The 16,292-nt window shown below is 42.3% G+C and overlaps 1 pseudogene; it reads right to left on the bottom strand.

Moving 5' to 3' along the window:
• Positions 1-261: 261 nt before the first annotated feature.
• Positions 262-1,299, bottom strand: LOC119544778 (annotated as a pseudogene).
• Positions 1,300-16,292: the final 14,993 nt, after the last annotated feature.

The raw sequence follows: 16,292 nt of genomic DNA, 5'->3' as shown, positions 1-16,292 counted from the left end.
CATCGCTCTCTGAAAACTGGGCCAAAATTAAATATTGCTATGTTGAACCCTTTTCTAGCTTTAACTCAAAAAGAGAAATCATGGGTCTTCTATAACATTAATTTTAAAAACACACAGAAGTGAAAAGTGCTATTTTTTTTTTTCAAATTACAATGTTTTTCTCTACTATATATCAACATGGGATGATTTCAAGTCTCCTGTACTAAAAACTGAACTTTAAAAAAAAAAAAAACTAGTATTGTAATGAGTAACATAATGACTTCAATCAGTAGTGGCTTCAGTTTCAGCTCGACACCAAATTAGTCTTTGAATTCCCCTTTTTCCCACAGGACCTTTAGATTTTGCAAAACTTTGCTTATGAGTCTATTGCTTGGGGTATACTTCTTCGTAGAGAAAGTCTGCGGTCAATTCATCTTCATTATCTATCTCAATCTTTTTAATTACATCTATTTGTAGTTGCCTTTCTACAACTTTTAGCCAAGGGGTCTTACATCTATTCTCTTATATTGCTCTTGCATGCATATCCAGGCATGGAATAAATAAAAACTGCGCATTCCAAACAGTTTCCTTCATGAGACTCTTTATAAAGAAAGAAATGGTAACTGAATCCTTGGGAATCTTCTTGGGCAAATCTTTTAGTTCTGTAAGGTCAAATTATAATTTCATTTTTTATATCTATTTCCAACTGCACATAGCTGAGCTGTCTGTTATTCAATTTTCCCAAAGCCTGAAAAGCTTCTCAAGAAATAGGAAATGCTACTGCTTGTACTGTTTGGTGCTCTGTGTCTACACTCACATCAGTTTGTACCTCATTAATTCTAAACCGTTGTAATTCTTCCTCAGCTGCAGTCAGTGGGGCAGGGGAAGACTGTGATAGCAAATATTTTTATATCTATATAATGACACATCTTCCTTTACTGTTCCAAATACTTCATCTTTAATGTGGCCATCTCCAAACTCCTTCTTCAGAGTTGCTCTTGTTGCTGCATACAACATTTTTTGATGGACATGAGAATCATCTAGAAACCATGCAATGAATATCCATTCATACCCCTGGCATTCTGAGAATCTAATCTCAATAATATCCAGCATGGTTGTTTGTCCTCCAGCAGAGGTAGAATAAAGGAATCGTAATTCTTACCTCAGGAATCTGAAGGCTGACTACGTGTCCCAGTCACACGCTGCTCCATTTTCAATAGATATTTTCAGAAGTCTATATTTTCCATTTCTTGCTCTGGGAAAGGTACCTTTAGCACCTTCACTACTTTGGATGCCAGTCTGCTGGGACATGGAAGTAGCTGAAAGGGAATGGGTGATGGCACCCTGTGCTTTGGGACTGAGCTCTGAGCACGTTCATGTCTTGCACAGGATCTTAGCCAGCAAGTCTCCTTTATCGAGGTTCCCAGTGCCCAGTGCGGTAGAAGCGCAGTTAAGTGTTCTTGTGGACTGGCTGACTACAGACTCACATGGAACCTCAGGGCCAGCGTCTTCATCCAACCCACAAGGAAAGGAAGCCAGGAAAGTTGAGCGGCTTCCCCCAGTCACACCCCAACCAATGCCAGAGCCAGCAAAGAGCCCAGGAAGTCGGGTCCCAGGGCTTCTGGCCCTACATTTCCTGCCCTAGCCAAATTTCCCAAGGCCAGCTTTCATTGCTTTTTGAGCAGATTCAAGATCAACCTGGGAAATCGTTCAGGATCTGATTTTTAAAATTAATATTAAAGTTTGGTTTGGAGGAAGGGGACCTTTGGTCTCCAAAGTTATTTTTACTTATCTTGGGTCTTCATGAGCTCAAGCTCCCAGCACTGTAAATACTGCTGATAGCATCACACTGACATTGGGCTGGAGATAGCAGACCTGGTCCACAATCTAGTTTTCTGAACTATATTCAAGCGTGAAAAGCTAGCAAAAGCAGAAAAAGGAATGGTGGCTTAGTTCCTATAAGCATTCCCTAGTGAGAAGGAGTGAGGATGAAAATCTTCAAGGCTAGGTTTTGTTTTTTGGGTTTTGCGCTAGAGAAAAGACTTGTTATTTGATACAAGGTCAAACAGGCATAAGAAGAAAAAAGAAACCTTTCTTAGTAAAAAAAAGAAGAAAGAAAGAAAGAAAGAAAGAAAGAAAGAAAGAAAGAAAGAAAGAAAGAAAGAAAGAAAGAAAAAGAAAGAAAGAAAAACTCCTTGAATAACTATAAATATTGATTAGACTTGATACAAGTGCCTGGATATAAAATGATTTCCTAAAATTACCAGAATACATTATTTATTATACATGATACTAAGGTAGAAGAATCTCATTTTAGGGAAACCAGAGGGTTATAAGATTTTTCTAAAGGGACAGGATGAGATGCACAAGCAGCTCAGCTGCAGTTTTTCTAGGCAAAGTTTTCAGGATTCCTCCCTGAGGGTTATCAGGGCAGCCTGGGGTCCCTGCAGGGTGCCACCAGAGCAGGGCCCAGAGGCCACTGCTCCTCAGAAAATCTAGGGGAAGAGCACTCTTTCCAATAATAATAATAAATTAGCACAGTAATAATGTCAATAGCAATTATTGTTCTATTAAAAATAACACTGTAATTTTCAATCATTTTTAAATCTAAAGAACTTTTATATTCATCATTAACTTGCCCTCACAAAAAAACCTATGCATTATATAAAACAGGTGTTATGCCAATTTTATTGATTGATGGAGCACCTACCATGTACCAGGCACAGGGAACAATCTAGAACAAGACAGAAATGCTCCCTTCCCGAATGGAGCCAACAGCCTTGAGGGAAGACAGATACTAAATAGTAATTCCATAAGAAGAAAACCAGGGCTCTTCCTGCCATTCAACAATTGCTTATTTAAAGCCTTCTTCGTACACACTTCTGCTGGGCACTATGGACACAAAATGACCAAGAACCCAGCCCTGCCCACAAGAACTTCCTGTCTTGTCAGGAAGAGAGACTCCGAACTGTGGGGAGACAGATGACTTCACCAAAAAGGAGACGTTTGAGCAGAAAAAAAAATGAAAGGATTTTTCTTGACAGAGAAAAGGGAAGAAAGAAAAAGATGGGAAAGAAAAAGAGCATGTTGTCCTCAGGAAATGGCATGTGGCGATGTCCCAGAGACTTCAGGAGTGAGGACATTTGGGGGCTGGGATGGGAGAACCGAGGCTGGAGGCCGAGGACACGGGAGCTGTGGGAGGTGGGGCTGCCACCCAGCCGTGGTCCAGCTAGGCAGGAGCTGGGATTCCTGTGCTTCAGAGTTTAAACTCCGTCGCCTGGCAAGAGGGTGACTATACGGATCTCACCAAGGCATTCACATATCAGCTTTTCATTTTAGAAAAAGCATGTGTGTCCAATAAAGAATATGGATTTGAGGTGGACATTGGGGTGAGGTCCATTAGGAGTTACAACCTACAATAGCACCACTCCAATAAGGACTTAAAAATAAAAAAGCTATATAGAAAAGTGAGAGGGCTGTTCAATAAACATAAGCTGATAACAATACTATGTGCTAAGCACAACATTTACATTGTTTCATTTAATTTTCACAAGACCCCTAAGAGGAAGGTCTTAGTATTCCTATTTTACAAATGAGGAAACTGAGGCACAGAGAACTTAAGTAATTTCCCCAAGGTCACATGTCTAGTAAGAAGCTGGAATCTGGACCCAACCACCTATCACCATACATTGCACAGAGTGGACCCGCAGAGCAGGTTTATCTTGGTTAAGTGGGCAAAGGTTGGTTGCCCAGCAAGGTGTGAGCGGAGAGAGTGCAGGGATAATTCTGACTGATGTAACCCTCCTCTGCCGGGTGGGAGTTTCACCTACAATCTCTGGAAGTGTCAGGAAGCCTCCCTATCCTCTGATGGAAACAACCAAATAAACAGTAGTCTCCAGGAAGAGCCTCCAAAAAATCACTAACTAAACAAAAGGTGATGGGAAATGGCAAGAAACAGGCCAAAGAGAAAAGAGACTGTGGATTTTGGCTGGGACTTTTTTAAACCCACTCTGCCTGCTCACTTTCCCCTCAGACTGGTAATTGGAGAGGCACTCACCACGCCGACACAACATGTTAATTATGAAAACAGAGTGCTGTGCACAACATAACATGGAAATGAAGTGACATGCATCCAATTAATTAAACTTTCACAGCTCCAATCAGTTTTAATTAGAGAAGCTACCCTTTCCACTCTTCTCTCCATCAATAAGTGAGCTTTGCAATACATATGTGGTTTTTAAACAATTAGCAAACAGGATAAAAGTGTGAGTCTGTTGCCAAGGGACACCAGGAAGTCTTCCACAAGCCACACCTCTGCACACTGCCCATTGTTGTTCTCTGTTGAATTTACAAGCATCACTGGGTTTGAGTCCCTTCAAGTTGTTTCCAAGTTAAATAAAAAATAAAAGACTGGGGAAATGGCAGCCCCAATGTTTCCACTCAACTTCCAGTCATTCTCATTTTTAGACCTAGAAAATGCATTAAAGACTCCAGAAACTAAGAAAAGGTCATAATACAATGTCAGCAGCAGGGGAGCTCAAAAGCCGTGTTTCTGCCTGTCATTGGTATGGTATTTGCATATCCATTACCAAAGGACTTCTCTTACTTCTCTGGGAAGGTCATCCTCTTTGACAGAGTCTACAGCTTCTGGAGGGTTGCCCACCAGTCAGCGAGGGCCTGGAAAGGGACACCAGGCTAGTCCCTCGGACTGGCCAGATCAGCACGAGCTATTGATGGGTCACAGGTACAGCAGCCAGACCAGCCTCACATCTGATATTGCCAGCACCATGCATATGGTGCTTTAAATATGCTGCTGGGGACTGTTTCCTCGTCCTGTCTCCAAGTGGATTTTTAAATCCCTGCCTCGGGGAAGAGTCTACGTTGCAAAAAGGTCGGTAGCCACAGGAGTCAGAAGGAACAGAATAAAAAGTGAGATGTAGAACACACTGGGCAGTTCAAGAAGCTAAAACCTAGAAGGAGACATACAAGCAGGGGTATTCATATTATGCAGTAATCACTGTTTATGCACCTTAAAAGTGCCATTTCAGGTAGTAAGAAAAAGGGGGGAAGAAAGAGAAACCCTGTACAAGATGCTAGGAAGGAACTAAAGGGCACAGGATGGCAAATGCCCAACCCCCACTTTTGACAGACACAGCTAGTGGCTCCCAACACCCTTCCCCACTGATTCCAGAAATGACTTTAGAAATTGTATCAGTTAGTTTGAGTTCAGCTGCAAGTAACAGAAACCTTAATTCAAACTGGTTTAAACAATATGGAAGTGTATTAACTCATACAACATTACTCTAGAGAGCCAGAAGGGGGTTGTGCTTTAGGGTTGGTTGCTTCAGTGGCCCATTGAAGTCATCAATGAGCTGGTCTATCTCCATCTGTCTTTTCTGCCATCCTTGAAGTTGGCTTCATCTTCATATTGGTTGCAAGATGGCTGCAGCAATCCTAGGGATCACATTCAGGCTGACAAGTTCCAGAGGGAAAAGTGACATCATCTTCCCATCCCATCTTAATGTCCAGAGTTGGCCACTTGCCCTTTCCTGGGGAGAAAGATGATCCTGGCTGCCTTAGACTCATCCATCTGGGCTGGATTGGATGTTGGGGAATCAGCCATAGTGTCCCCTACAGAAATCTAATTTTTCACAGCGCTCATGGCAGATACTACCAACAACTGATTAAATTGGCACCAAAGGTAAAACTATTGGCTGTCCTTGGACTGGGAGAAGAGACAACAGTTGGGGAGCTAGAGAGCATAACTTAGTCAAAATAGGGGAGTGGGAACGGCTGGGGGGAATCCATTGTGATTCAAGAAGAATTTGAAAACTTGAGGTCTTGGTGTTGAGGAGAAGCCTGTTCTCCCTATTCACAAAGACCTTGCTTCTAAACAACTTTATATAAACTTGTAAAGAAAAAGTTCTCAGTAGATGTGATGCACACCAGGCGAAGCCATGGTTCCATGTGATTGACAGAAAATTAAGTCAATGTGTACATCCTTGGGCAGGGGTCTAAATCAGCCACCAAGTCAAAAAAGGTGACACTGGAGCCATATTTCTGGAATTTAGGTCCTCAGAGAGCAACCACAAGCAACATTCTCAAAAAAAAGGAGACTGAGAAAGATTCGATTCCTAAAGTAGAAAACATTTTCCAATCCCTCTTTCCGGCAGAGAACCCCTTTTTGAGTGGTGACCTTAAAGACTCCTTTCTCTTGTTCTGAGGTGGGATGGAAGCATCCACCAACCCCCATGCCCAAAGAAATCTCCCACCACTCTTCCCTGCTCCCATTTATCACTAGGAGGTGGTGATGGGCCACATTCCATGGGGATGTTCTTTTAGCAGATCCTATTTGTATATCGTCTAGCATCTCTAGAAGGTGGGGTTATCTGTCATCCATTTTTTTCTGCTTTGCAGCTTCCAGTGAGGGTTGGGGAGCCTATTTAACATACTAATACAATAATAACTATCCAATATTTGATGGAAAGAGAAAGAGGAGAGGTGAGGTGAGGTGAGGTTGGGCATAATGTAAAGGAGCTAAATCCTTATTATTCATAGTGGGAGTTAAAAGAAATGATCTAACACTAATAAATCAAGAAATACAGGTATAGCATATTATAAGAAGGCAACCACCAGAAGAGTTAAATCATAAATAGAGCAAAGCATGGGCTGTGAAAGCATAATGATGAGGCAAAAGACACTGCTTTCCACTTTTCTATTACTACTTCAATAAATAATTAAAATAAAATATCTGAGAAAATATACTGAAGTATTGCTCACTCTTGTATCCTCACTGTCTGACACATAGAAGGTATTCAGTATGAATTTGTTGAGTGAATGAAAGAAATGTCCCAAATGAGAGCGACTGTTCAATGAGTGCCCGCCAGTTAAGTATGCTGCAAAGCTGTGCTTCACCCCTCACAGAGGAAACCCTGGGCTTCCTTAGATTAGATGGTGTGGGATCACCCATATGTTCAGCCCTGGAGTCTCAGTCTCAGCCTTGGCTCTTAAAAGCCTAAAAGAGCAATTCTGAATGCTCTGCCAACTCTTTTGACATCAAAAGAGTATTTCTTTTTGCTGATCAGGTCACAGGATGACACAGTATCCCAGAGTGTGGACCAGGTGCCCAGCAGGACAGCACAGTTCAAAGCTCTCAACGTAAGTAATTACCCACAAGGGGAGTCATCTGGAACTGTCTAGCAACTTTACCTAGTGCTCTAATGCCTAGAGATAAAGAGTCTACAATAAATTATAGCACATGCCACCTCACTCAGTACAACCTGCCCAAGGCCCCCACCTCTCCATGGGCATCAGTCAAGAACCTGTTTAATAAGCAATTTTACTAAGGATTTCCAGGGAAGGAACTTCTGATGGGGTGGACTGTTCCTCAAAACAGCAACAGCAAAATCCCCTTGAGGACCAGGACACTCCTGACAGGTTCATATGTTTCCCTTTAATGATTTCAGAAGGTCTATAAGTTATGAATAAATGTTCTGAAGCAATGATTTTCATTGTATATTAGCACAAGTTGTTTGAATACTAAAATATAAAAAAAAAACTAAAAATGAAATTGGTTATAAAAGTGGTTTTAGAATAATGTAACAACTATTGGCATTGAGTTTGTTATGTTTAGGTTAAAAGTGTGTACAGTGCAAATTATACTGTGCTGAAAATGTTTGTATTGGATTAGGTGGTGGTGGTGTGTGTGTGTTTGTGTGTCTAAAACACTTGTGTGATTGATTTTCTGTGGGGTATCCTTCCAACACAAGTTCACCATCTGTCCATGAGTCCCCCCTATTTCACTATCCAAAAAGAGTCACTGGCTCTGAGCTGTCTCTGAAAAGGAATCCCTGGTTCCCTCTGCTTCAAGAGAGGTGGAACCAGACCCCAAGTCCTGTGGGCTCATGGACTGCCTGAAAATGCTTCTGGGGCAGTGAGACTCTGCCATCCAGGAATAGTCTTATCCCCTCCCTCCATGTCCTCCTCCCTAACTCACCTGGGGGCTGCTCAGAGGAGCTAGGGGTGGTGGCAACAGAGGTGATGATGAAATACACTACTGGGCACTGTGTGCTCTCTGTCATGACTAATTAGATTTTGAGGGACTCACCAGGTGAACAAGAAGCCCAGGCATGCAGAACTTCCTATCTCAGGTTCAAGATGGGGTTCACCCAATACTCATCTCAATATCTGCTGCAATCATCACAGGTCTGCCCCAGTTATTCACCAAGTGGGGGTGGTCAGATCCAGGCCTCCTGATCTGGCTTTGCTGTTGCATTATGCCACAAAAATGATCAGCCTAAAAGGATCATACAGATGACCAAGGATGCACAGGCACAGACTGTGAAAGTGTGTCCTGTTGAATTGTCAGTGGGGTCATCTCCAGCTGGCCTCAGGTGTCTGGAGTCACTTTTAACCAAAGACATATGAAACCTGGCAGCACTGAGGTGCCGCTGCTTGAGAAGATTCTCCTCCCACTCTTACTGCAGTTAAGGCATCATGAAGTACCACCGTGAAGGTGAGCTGAGGACGGCTCCAGACATGATCCCAGAGATCACAGGCCCTTTGTCACACAAGGGACTTATGCCAGCAGTCGAGGGGACATCTGTGAATTGGTCAGTAGTGAAGTCATTACCCCTGAGTGAGAAGACACGGGTGGGCTGTTTGAATTATCTGCTTTCTAGCCTTCCTCTTTCCATCTGCACTTCCTGAGACACACTAGCCACAAAGAGGAGACCTCAGTAATGGTTTGGGAGTCGCCACAAGCACTGCTGTTATCACAGCAGTATAGCACAGACGCAACTTCAAAGAAAGACTACCCCTTGCTGCTTAATGTCAGCTAAGTGGAGGAAGCAAAGAAGGCAGAGAGCCCTTAGTTCTGGTTTACTTGGCCGGTTGTCACACTGATTTTTACAGTGGGATTGTTCTGGCAACCCGTTCACTCCAATAATGAACCTTATTTTCCTGTTTTATTGCCTCACAGCCCAGAAATAAGACCCTTAGAACACTATCTAGATGGGCAGGAGATGTCCCTCCACACCCCGGACACTGAAAACTCAGTGGGTCTGCCTCACCACCAGAGGGGGCCCTGAGGTCACTTTTCCCTCTTACTCTCAGTGCTGATGGTCCCGCCTGAGTTTTAACAGTACCAGAAGCATCAAGTGCCACAAATTAATACCGAGAGTTTTTTTTTTTTTTTTTTTTAAAGAATGTCTCCTGGGATGATGTCAGATTTTTACCATATATAATTATTTTGCTTTGGGCAAAATCCTTTGAGCCATGCTATGGTGAATCCTAACCAAGGAATAAGTCTCTGAACTTTGAGTTTTCATTGTGTCAGCTGCTCATGTTTGAAAACTACTTATTTCAAGACAACATAGTATTCAAATATCCATGATTACGGATGCAGGGGGCAAGGAGAGGGAATTGAATCTCTCACCAGCCCATTAGGACTCATGCTCTGTCTAGACGGACATAGCTACAGGCTTCCCATTCCAAAGTCCAATCCCCACCAACATGTCATCTGCTCGCCTCTCAGGAGTCTTCCCAACCGTCTCCTTCTAACAACAGGAGCATAGTGGTGCCTTCCACCCAAGATCACAGAGTGCTTCCAGCTGTTTCTAGCTGTGTTAAAGGCATGAGTAGGTTTGGTCATTCCTGAGACAAGAAGCTCAATGTACCAGCTGGGCAGCTATAGCTCAAATGGTCTATAGCCACAGACCTGAGTTTTCTCCGTGTAAAATTTACTGGCCCATCAGAAGAGAGGACTTTTCCTCTCCTTTTCCCAGCCATCATTTTCTTCTTTGACCACGCTCCAAACCTTCCCAAATTACAATACCATCAATTTGGATAGTGTGTTGTATACATTTTTCATCACACTTTCACTACATTATCTCATTGGAATCTCATAATACAAAGTTGAATTAAGTAGAGAAATATTAATGAGCTTTTCCTATCCCCCAGACAAAATTGGTTCATTCGTTCTGCATTTCCATATGTTGCATAAATCTTAATTACAGATATTTTTGCTGTATTGCAATTACTTCTTCACCAAGTTCTACCACTTTGTGTTCCCCTAAGGTAGGGATCATATCTGTCTTATCAGCTTTATATCACCATTGCTTTTCAAAGTTCTTAACAGACAGTAGGTATTTAATAAATATTGTTCATTGGGATTACTCTATCTACTTGACAGACAAGGTAACCAAGCCACATGGAGGAGTTATATGATAATACTGGCTCACACCTACTGCCTACACTGAGCAATGGAAGGACATGAGATGCACATATGTGGTCGAAGTAGAGGAAAAATTCGTCAGTGAGAAATACACATTGAATTCTGACTCTGGAAAAAAACATTCTGATAAATGCAGTGGAGAGATATAAAGATAAAATAAGACTTGATCATAGTCCTAGATTTCTGTCTAGTGGCAAGTGGGGTCCTTTAACTTCTCTGGGTTTAAGTTTTAACTTATTCATCATGAACAGGTTGGAGAATAAGATCTATAATGGCTTTTTTAGCTCTAACCTTCTATGACTTCATCAGTAGTCTCACTGGGGAAATTAACAAACATGCGTCACACAGAATTAACAATGTGACGAAGGGAATCAGGGCTGAAGGAACAACTCAGGCACACCCTGACTGAAGTCTACAGGAAGAGAGAACTGTGAGAGCAGAAGAGTCAGGAAGCCTTCATAAAAGACGTGGCACAAGAGCTGAGCCTAAAGTTAAAACTCATATAAACAAAAGCGAGTGAAGAAGGGACGCAAATGAATGGGTGCATGTATTCAGAGTACAATAATATCAGGAAGCAGAGGAACTGCTTTTCCCATGGCCAATGCCTGTTTGTGAAGGGGAGGGGGAGTTGTGTTTAAAAAGAAAAAAAAGCTTATCTTTCCTACCCCACTTCAAGCCAATATTGTTTTCTCCTGGTCTGTCTGAACCCCACTCCCTTTTCCTTTCTTCTTACTCCCGAACCCCCAATCCAATTAGATTCTAACCCTATTGTACAGTTTTATGGTATTCTGAACTTTTACTTCACCGCAAAACTCTTAATTATACATGTAGGTAGGCTACTATTTGGATATTGCCTTTATCCCCTAAAGGATGGAAAGACCTCTGAGAACAAGACTGGTCTCTATTTTGTTCTCTGCTGAATCCTCAGCACAAACACAGAGTAAGTGTTCAGTAAATATCCAATGAATTAATTAATGGAATTTGACAAAATTTGGAAAGTGGCTCCAGGCAATTTCAGGGCCATCTTCCAGGCCCCAGTTGCTGCGGCTGCTATGGCAGCTTAACCAAAAGTCAAGTGAGGACATAAGTGACAGGTGCAAACATAGCCCAGGCAGAAAATCTGGACCTGAGCCGGTGGGAGTTATGGAGGGTGAAAATGTCCTATTTCCTTTTGAGAAATACAACCACAAAGTCTCATCAGCCAAGCCTGTCTTGGGCCTGCTAGACCACATCCCCTCCCCATTTCCTCTCAGTCAAAGTGGAAGATGTGCTTCTTTCCAAATGAATTTCCCTACATGAGCATCACCCCCCTCCTGGGCATCCCCCTCAAGGAAAAAAAAAAAAAAAAGAAAACACCCTAATCCAGGTCCACCCCCAACTCAGTCTCAAAATGAATGGCCTTGTCTGTGCATATTCAGAACCCTACAACATGCATCTGAGCCATGCTCTCACCTGCTAACACCTGGGACTATACTGGTTTTTAAGAGCTGAAGCCACAGGGGGTCAGAAAGACTAAGTGAACCTCTCCAAGGTCACACAGCTAAAGCCCCATACAAGGGAACCTAGTTAAAATTTACCTACTTGCCATAAACTACGTGTTACGGTAAGTGTTCCCATGCGTTATCCCTGCAATTCCTCACAACTGCCCTATGAGATAGAATATTAACCCCATTTTACAGATTACTTACATGACTAGCCCAAAGTCATTCAGCATCAGGTCACAGATCCAAATTCTAACTCAGGACAAAACCTGACTCCATAGCCTAAACCCTTTCTCCTATATAAGCATCACCCATCACCCTGCTACTCTTACTATCAGCTAACTTGGTTTTCAATACTTCGGCCCACCTAATCCCACTCAAACAGAGAAAAAAGTCTCTCTGTTTTGGTGAGAAAGTGAGTTTTAGTACAGATGCCCATGTAAGGGACTGGAGGAGACACTTTCCAAGATCAGTTTGGAGTGAGAAGGGTGATTTGGGCTTTTATAACAGACAAAGGAATGGTCAAGGTGCAGAAGAAAGCAGAAAAAAAAGAAGAAAAAACTATGTAAATTCACAGCATTCATAAAAATTGAGTAATAGTCACTTGCTTCATTTTGTTTGGTCAGCATATCCTGTTACTTTGTAGGCCCTTCTCTCTCTCTTGACCATTCAGGCTTTTTATCTTGTCTTTCAAAGGCAGAGAGATGATGATATTACCCCATATGGTGTTTTATCCTGCAAGCAGAGCTGGGGAGGATTTCATTAATGTAACGGAATAGGGCAGAGTAAACTTTTGAGATGGGTAACAGCAAACTATGCCAGCAAGAACTTTTAGGCTTGAAATAACTCAAGGCTGCTTGAGTGAAATGATCATAATAAACATTTCTAGCTACCAAAGACTATACTAAGCATTTTCCAGCTAAAGGATTATATTGAGCATTTCTTCCAACTATCCAGTTGTCACTACCAGGATGATTTTTTTCCTCATCCAGATTCCCACATATTCAGTTATAAACTCCTTAAGGAGTGGGGCCACAGGGTGAAAGAATCAGCCCCATGGTCCATGAAAGGTGCTTCACAGTGGAACTCACCCAGAGAGCCTGGCTTCAGAAAAATCAGTCAGTCTCCAGTGTCCTCTATCCACCATCCCTACTTTTCTGAGCACCCCTTCTTTTTTTCCCTCCCATCCACATGGGTCCGGGTCCCACCCCCCACCATTCCCCACAGTGACTCCCCGACCATTGCTGCTTGAGCCTAAACCCTCCTCCCAGTCGCCTCTTCATAGAGGGAAGACAGCCATGTCAAGAAAGAGGCAGATGTTGGTGTTATACTGCCACAAGCCAGGAAATCCCAAGGATTTCCAGTAACCACCAAAAGCTAGGAAGAAGCAAGGGAAAATCCTCTCCTAGAGGCTTCAGAGAGAGCACGGCCATGCTGACACCTTGATTTTGGACTTCCAGACTTGAGAACTGTGAGAGAATAAATTCCTGTTGTTTTAAGCCACCCAGTTTGTGGTACTTTGTTATAATAGCCCTAGGAAACTAGCACACGGCCTCTCCTGGCCCCAACCCTCTGAACTGGGAGCTTAGGAATAGCTACTCTATATTAAGCACCTACTATGTGCCTTATGTGCACACGTCATTTGATCCTTAAAAGTAGAATCATATGTCATTTGACCCCACAAAGTAGGATGCACTGTCCCAAGTTTACAGGGAAAGAGAATGAGATTTGGGAAGATCAAATAACTTCCTACAAGGTACAAAAGATTTTGAGATCAGCTTTGCCTGACCCCAAAGTCATAAGTATTTTCCACCACACTGGGCTGCCTCACCCACCCTCAGTATAAGACTGAAGTTTTTGCAAAGCAAAACTCATCCCTTACCTTCCCAGGCAATGCTGGCTAGAAGATTGATCAAAGTTGTTGTTTATATTCAGCAGATAATACAGCCTGCATATGACAAACAAGCAAACATTTGTACTGATCTGCAATTAGGGTTCTGCTCCCAGCTCTGAGATTTCTTACTCTATAACTGTGCCCACAAATGCAGTTTGGTTTGCTGTTCTGCTTATTTATTCTTCACAATACTCATTGGACCAACCAAACATAAATGGCAAATTAAACAGGAGATGGATGGGCTAGCATACAGTTAATACTGATAAGCACAAAGCAGGTCTTTTAACGTATGGCCAAAATTTCTCAGACTATTGACAATTTTCTCTAAGGCCTTTTAATAATCACATGTCTGCTTTCATTCTTGAATTGCCTAACCTTTGGGTGGTGAAATCACAGCAGGTTATTTTAATCTCTTTATAATAGACTGGTGTTCAATTCAAGTAATGGCATCTCCTAAGTGCCCCAGTAAACGGCAGGAAGGGTTGATAAGCAGATCTCCCAGCCACATGGAAGCTGAAAAGCCTGATCTGCACTCTCCATATGAAGACCACATGGGCTTCATAGCCTGCTGCTCTGAGGTGGAGAACAAGGTCCCAAAATGTCATCTCGAGATCAGCAGCACCAGCAGCACCTGGGAAGATGTTGGAAATGCAAATTCTTGGGCCTTAGCTCTTACCAGCCCCTATGTCCTTATCACCTGAAACAGTAGCTTGCCCATAGTAGTCACTCAATAAATACATGTGGTTTATCGAATAAATAACACAGAAAGAGGGAACTGAAGAAGAGTGAGTACGATAAAGAGCCAAATGGACCCTGAGTGAAATCCACTTCAATTTTGCTTAGGCATGGCTTCTATTCTATTCAACTCTAACTTGAGTTGAATTGCCTTAAAACACAGATTTCTGGGCCCCGCAGGAGATTTAGATTCAGTAGATCTGAACTGGGGGCCAAGAAGAGACATTCTACCAAGTTCCCTGGTAAGGCCAATGCTGCTAGCAATCTGCCCCAGAGGGAGCACTCACCTGTTTCCACTTTCAATCTCTCTTTCTGACCTTGAATACTATACTTATTTTCAAGGCCTTCAGTCCAAACTTTTCAAACGTTGGCTCAAAATATTGCCTAAGGGCTGATCCCAAAATAAGTAAAACCAGAACAAGAATGAAAACTTTTCCCTTTAAAGATTTCACTATACCTTAGTAAGATAGAAATTACTTTCTTCATTCAGGAAATAGAAAATTAGGATGTCACAGTTGTTAGGAATTATGGTAAATTTTTTCTGCAGAGCAGACAGAGAAAATGAAGATCTGATTCCTCTTCAGAAGGTTGTTCTGACATCCCTGGTTTTAGAATTTGCCCAGCCACGAGGTGGCAGCACTGGGTCAGTGTTCACAGGAAATGTAATGCAGGGCCTGTGGAGCCCCCATTCCTCTTGGGGTGACTAAGCAGAGCAGGACAATAAACACTGGACTAACAGATCTGATGGAACGAAAATAGACTACAGCTCTTTCCTCACAGGAAACCTGACATTGAAGAAATTCTCCATCCAGCAAATGCAGACCCAAAACAGGGTTGTACGCATTCCATCCAGTATCTAAAGACAGAGCCCTAATTTCCCACACTCAAATTAGGAACCAGGGCAATGGCTGGTCACATGGTACCAAGCACACAATGGGGTAGAACAGTAGATATGCAGAAACCACCCCCCCCCCAAATAAAACATCTGGGATATGTGATCATCTTAGTTGCAAGGCAGCTGCTGAAGATGTAAAAATAAATATAAATTTAAAGATGCATTAACATTTTAAAATCCTAAGCAAACTGAAAGTTGCCCCCAAATCTATTCTATGATGCTTGGCCAGAACATGGTATATTATAAGTAACAGGAATCATATTTCCACATTAAAAATGGGGATTTGTGGTTTGCAAGATTTGAGAGTACTTAATCAGCATTTATGAATTAAGGAGACTCCCAGAACATTCAGAATGTACAGCAGCCATAAAAAGAGTAGAAATGTCAGGAAATGCAACTCCTCCATCTCTGCTCAACCTCCCACCACTGACACCTCCTCCAGAGGCTTAATCTGAATTTACACAGGTGAGATTTTTTGCTTCGCCAGTGTGCTTTTGACCCTAATATCTCAGATGTAGTTCCTCATGGTCCATGCAATTCTGATGACAATGCATCTCTTTGCTGAAATTATCTGGATAATTGCTTCAATTTTCCTTCACCTTATGGACAGAACCCCTAAACTTGTAAGATCCTTTCTTCAGCTACTATTCACTAGATCAGGTGTTCCCAAATTTGGCTTAACATCAGAATCCCCTGAGGGTTTTGTTTTGTTTTGTTTTTGTAAGTACAGATTTACATGCCAAACCCCAACCTACTGATTTAGAGTTTGGGGAAAGAGGTGGTAGATCTGGCAAGTTGTGTTAGTTTTTAATATATATGTTAAGAATGATAACACAAATGAGGGAGTTCAGATGATCCATTAGGTTTAGAAATGACTGCACCAGGTAACAGCTTTTTAGAGCTCAGAACAATTTCTTCCCCATCAAATGGTGCCCTGCGGGCCCAGTAGGAAGAAAATATCAAAAGCCTACAGGAACTTCTTTAGAGAAGAAAGATACAAAGAGACCTGTCCAGAATCTGAGAGACTCAGACAGGATGAATCAAACTCCGGTCCCTTAATTACACATGTAGTCG

The sequence above is a fragment of the Choloepus didactylus genome, chromosome 9 (assembly GCF_015220235.1).
Source record: "Choloepus didactylus isolate mChoDid1 chromosome 9, mChoDid1.pri, whole genome shotgun sequence".
Taxonomy (NCBI): domain Eukaryota; kingdom Metazoa; phylum Chordata; class Mammalia; order Pilosa; family Megalonychidae; genus Choloepus; species Choloepus didactylus.
This window is presented reverse-complemented; position numbering and strand designations above follow the sequence as displayed.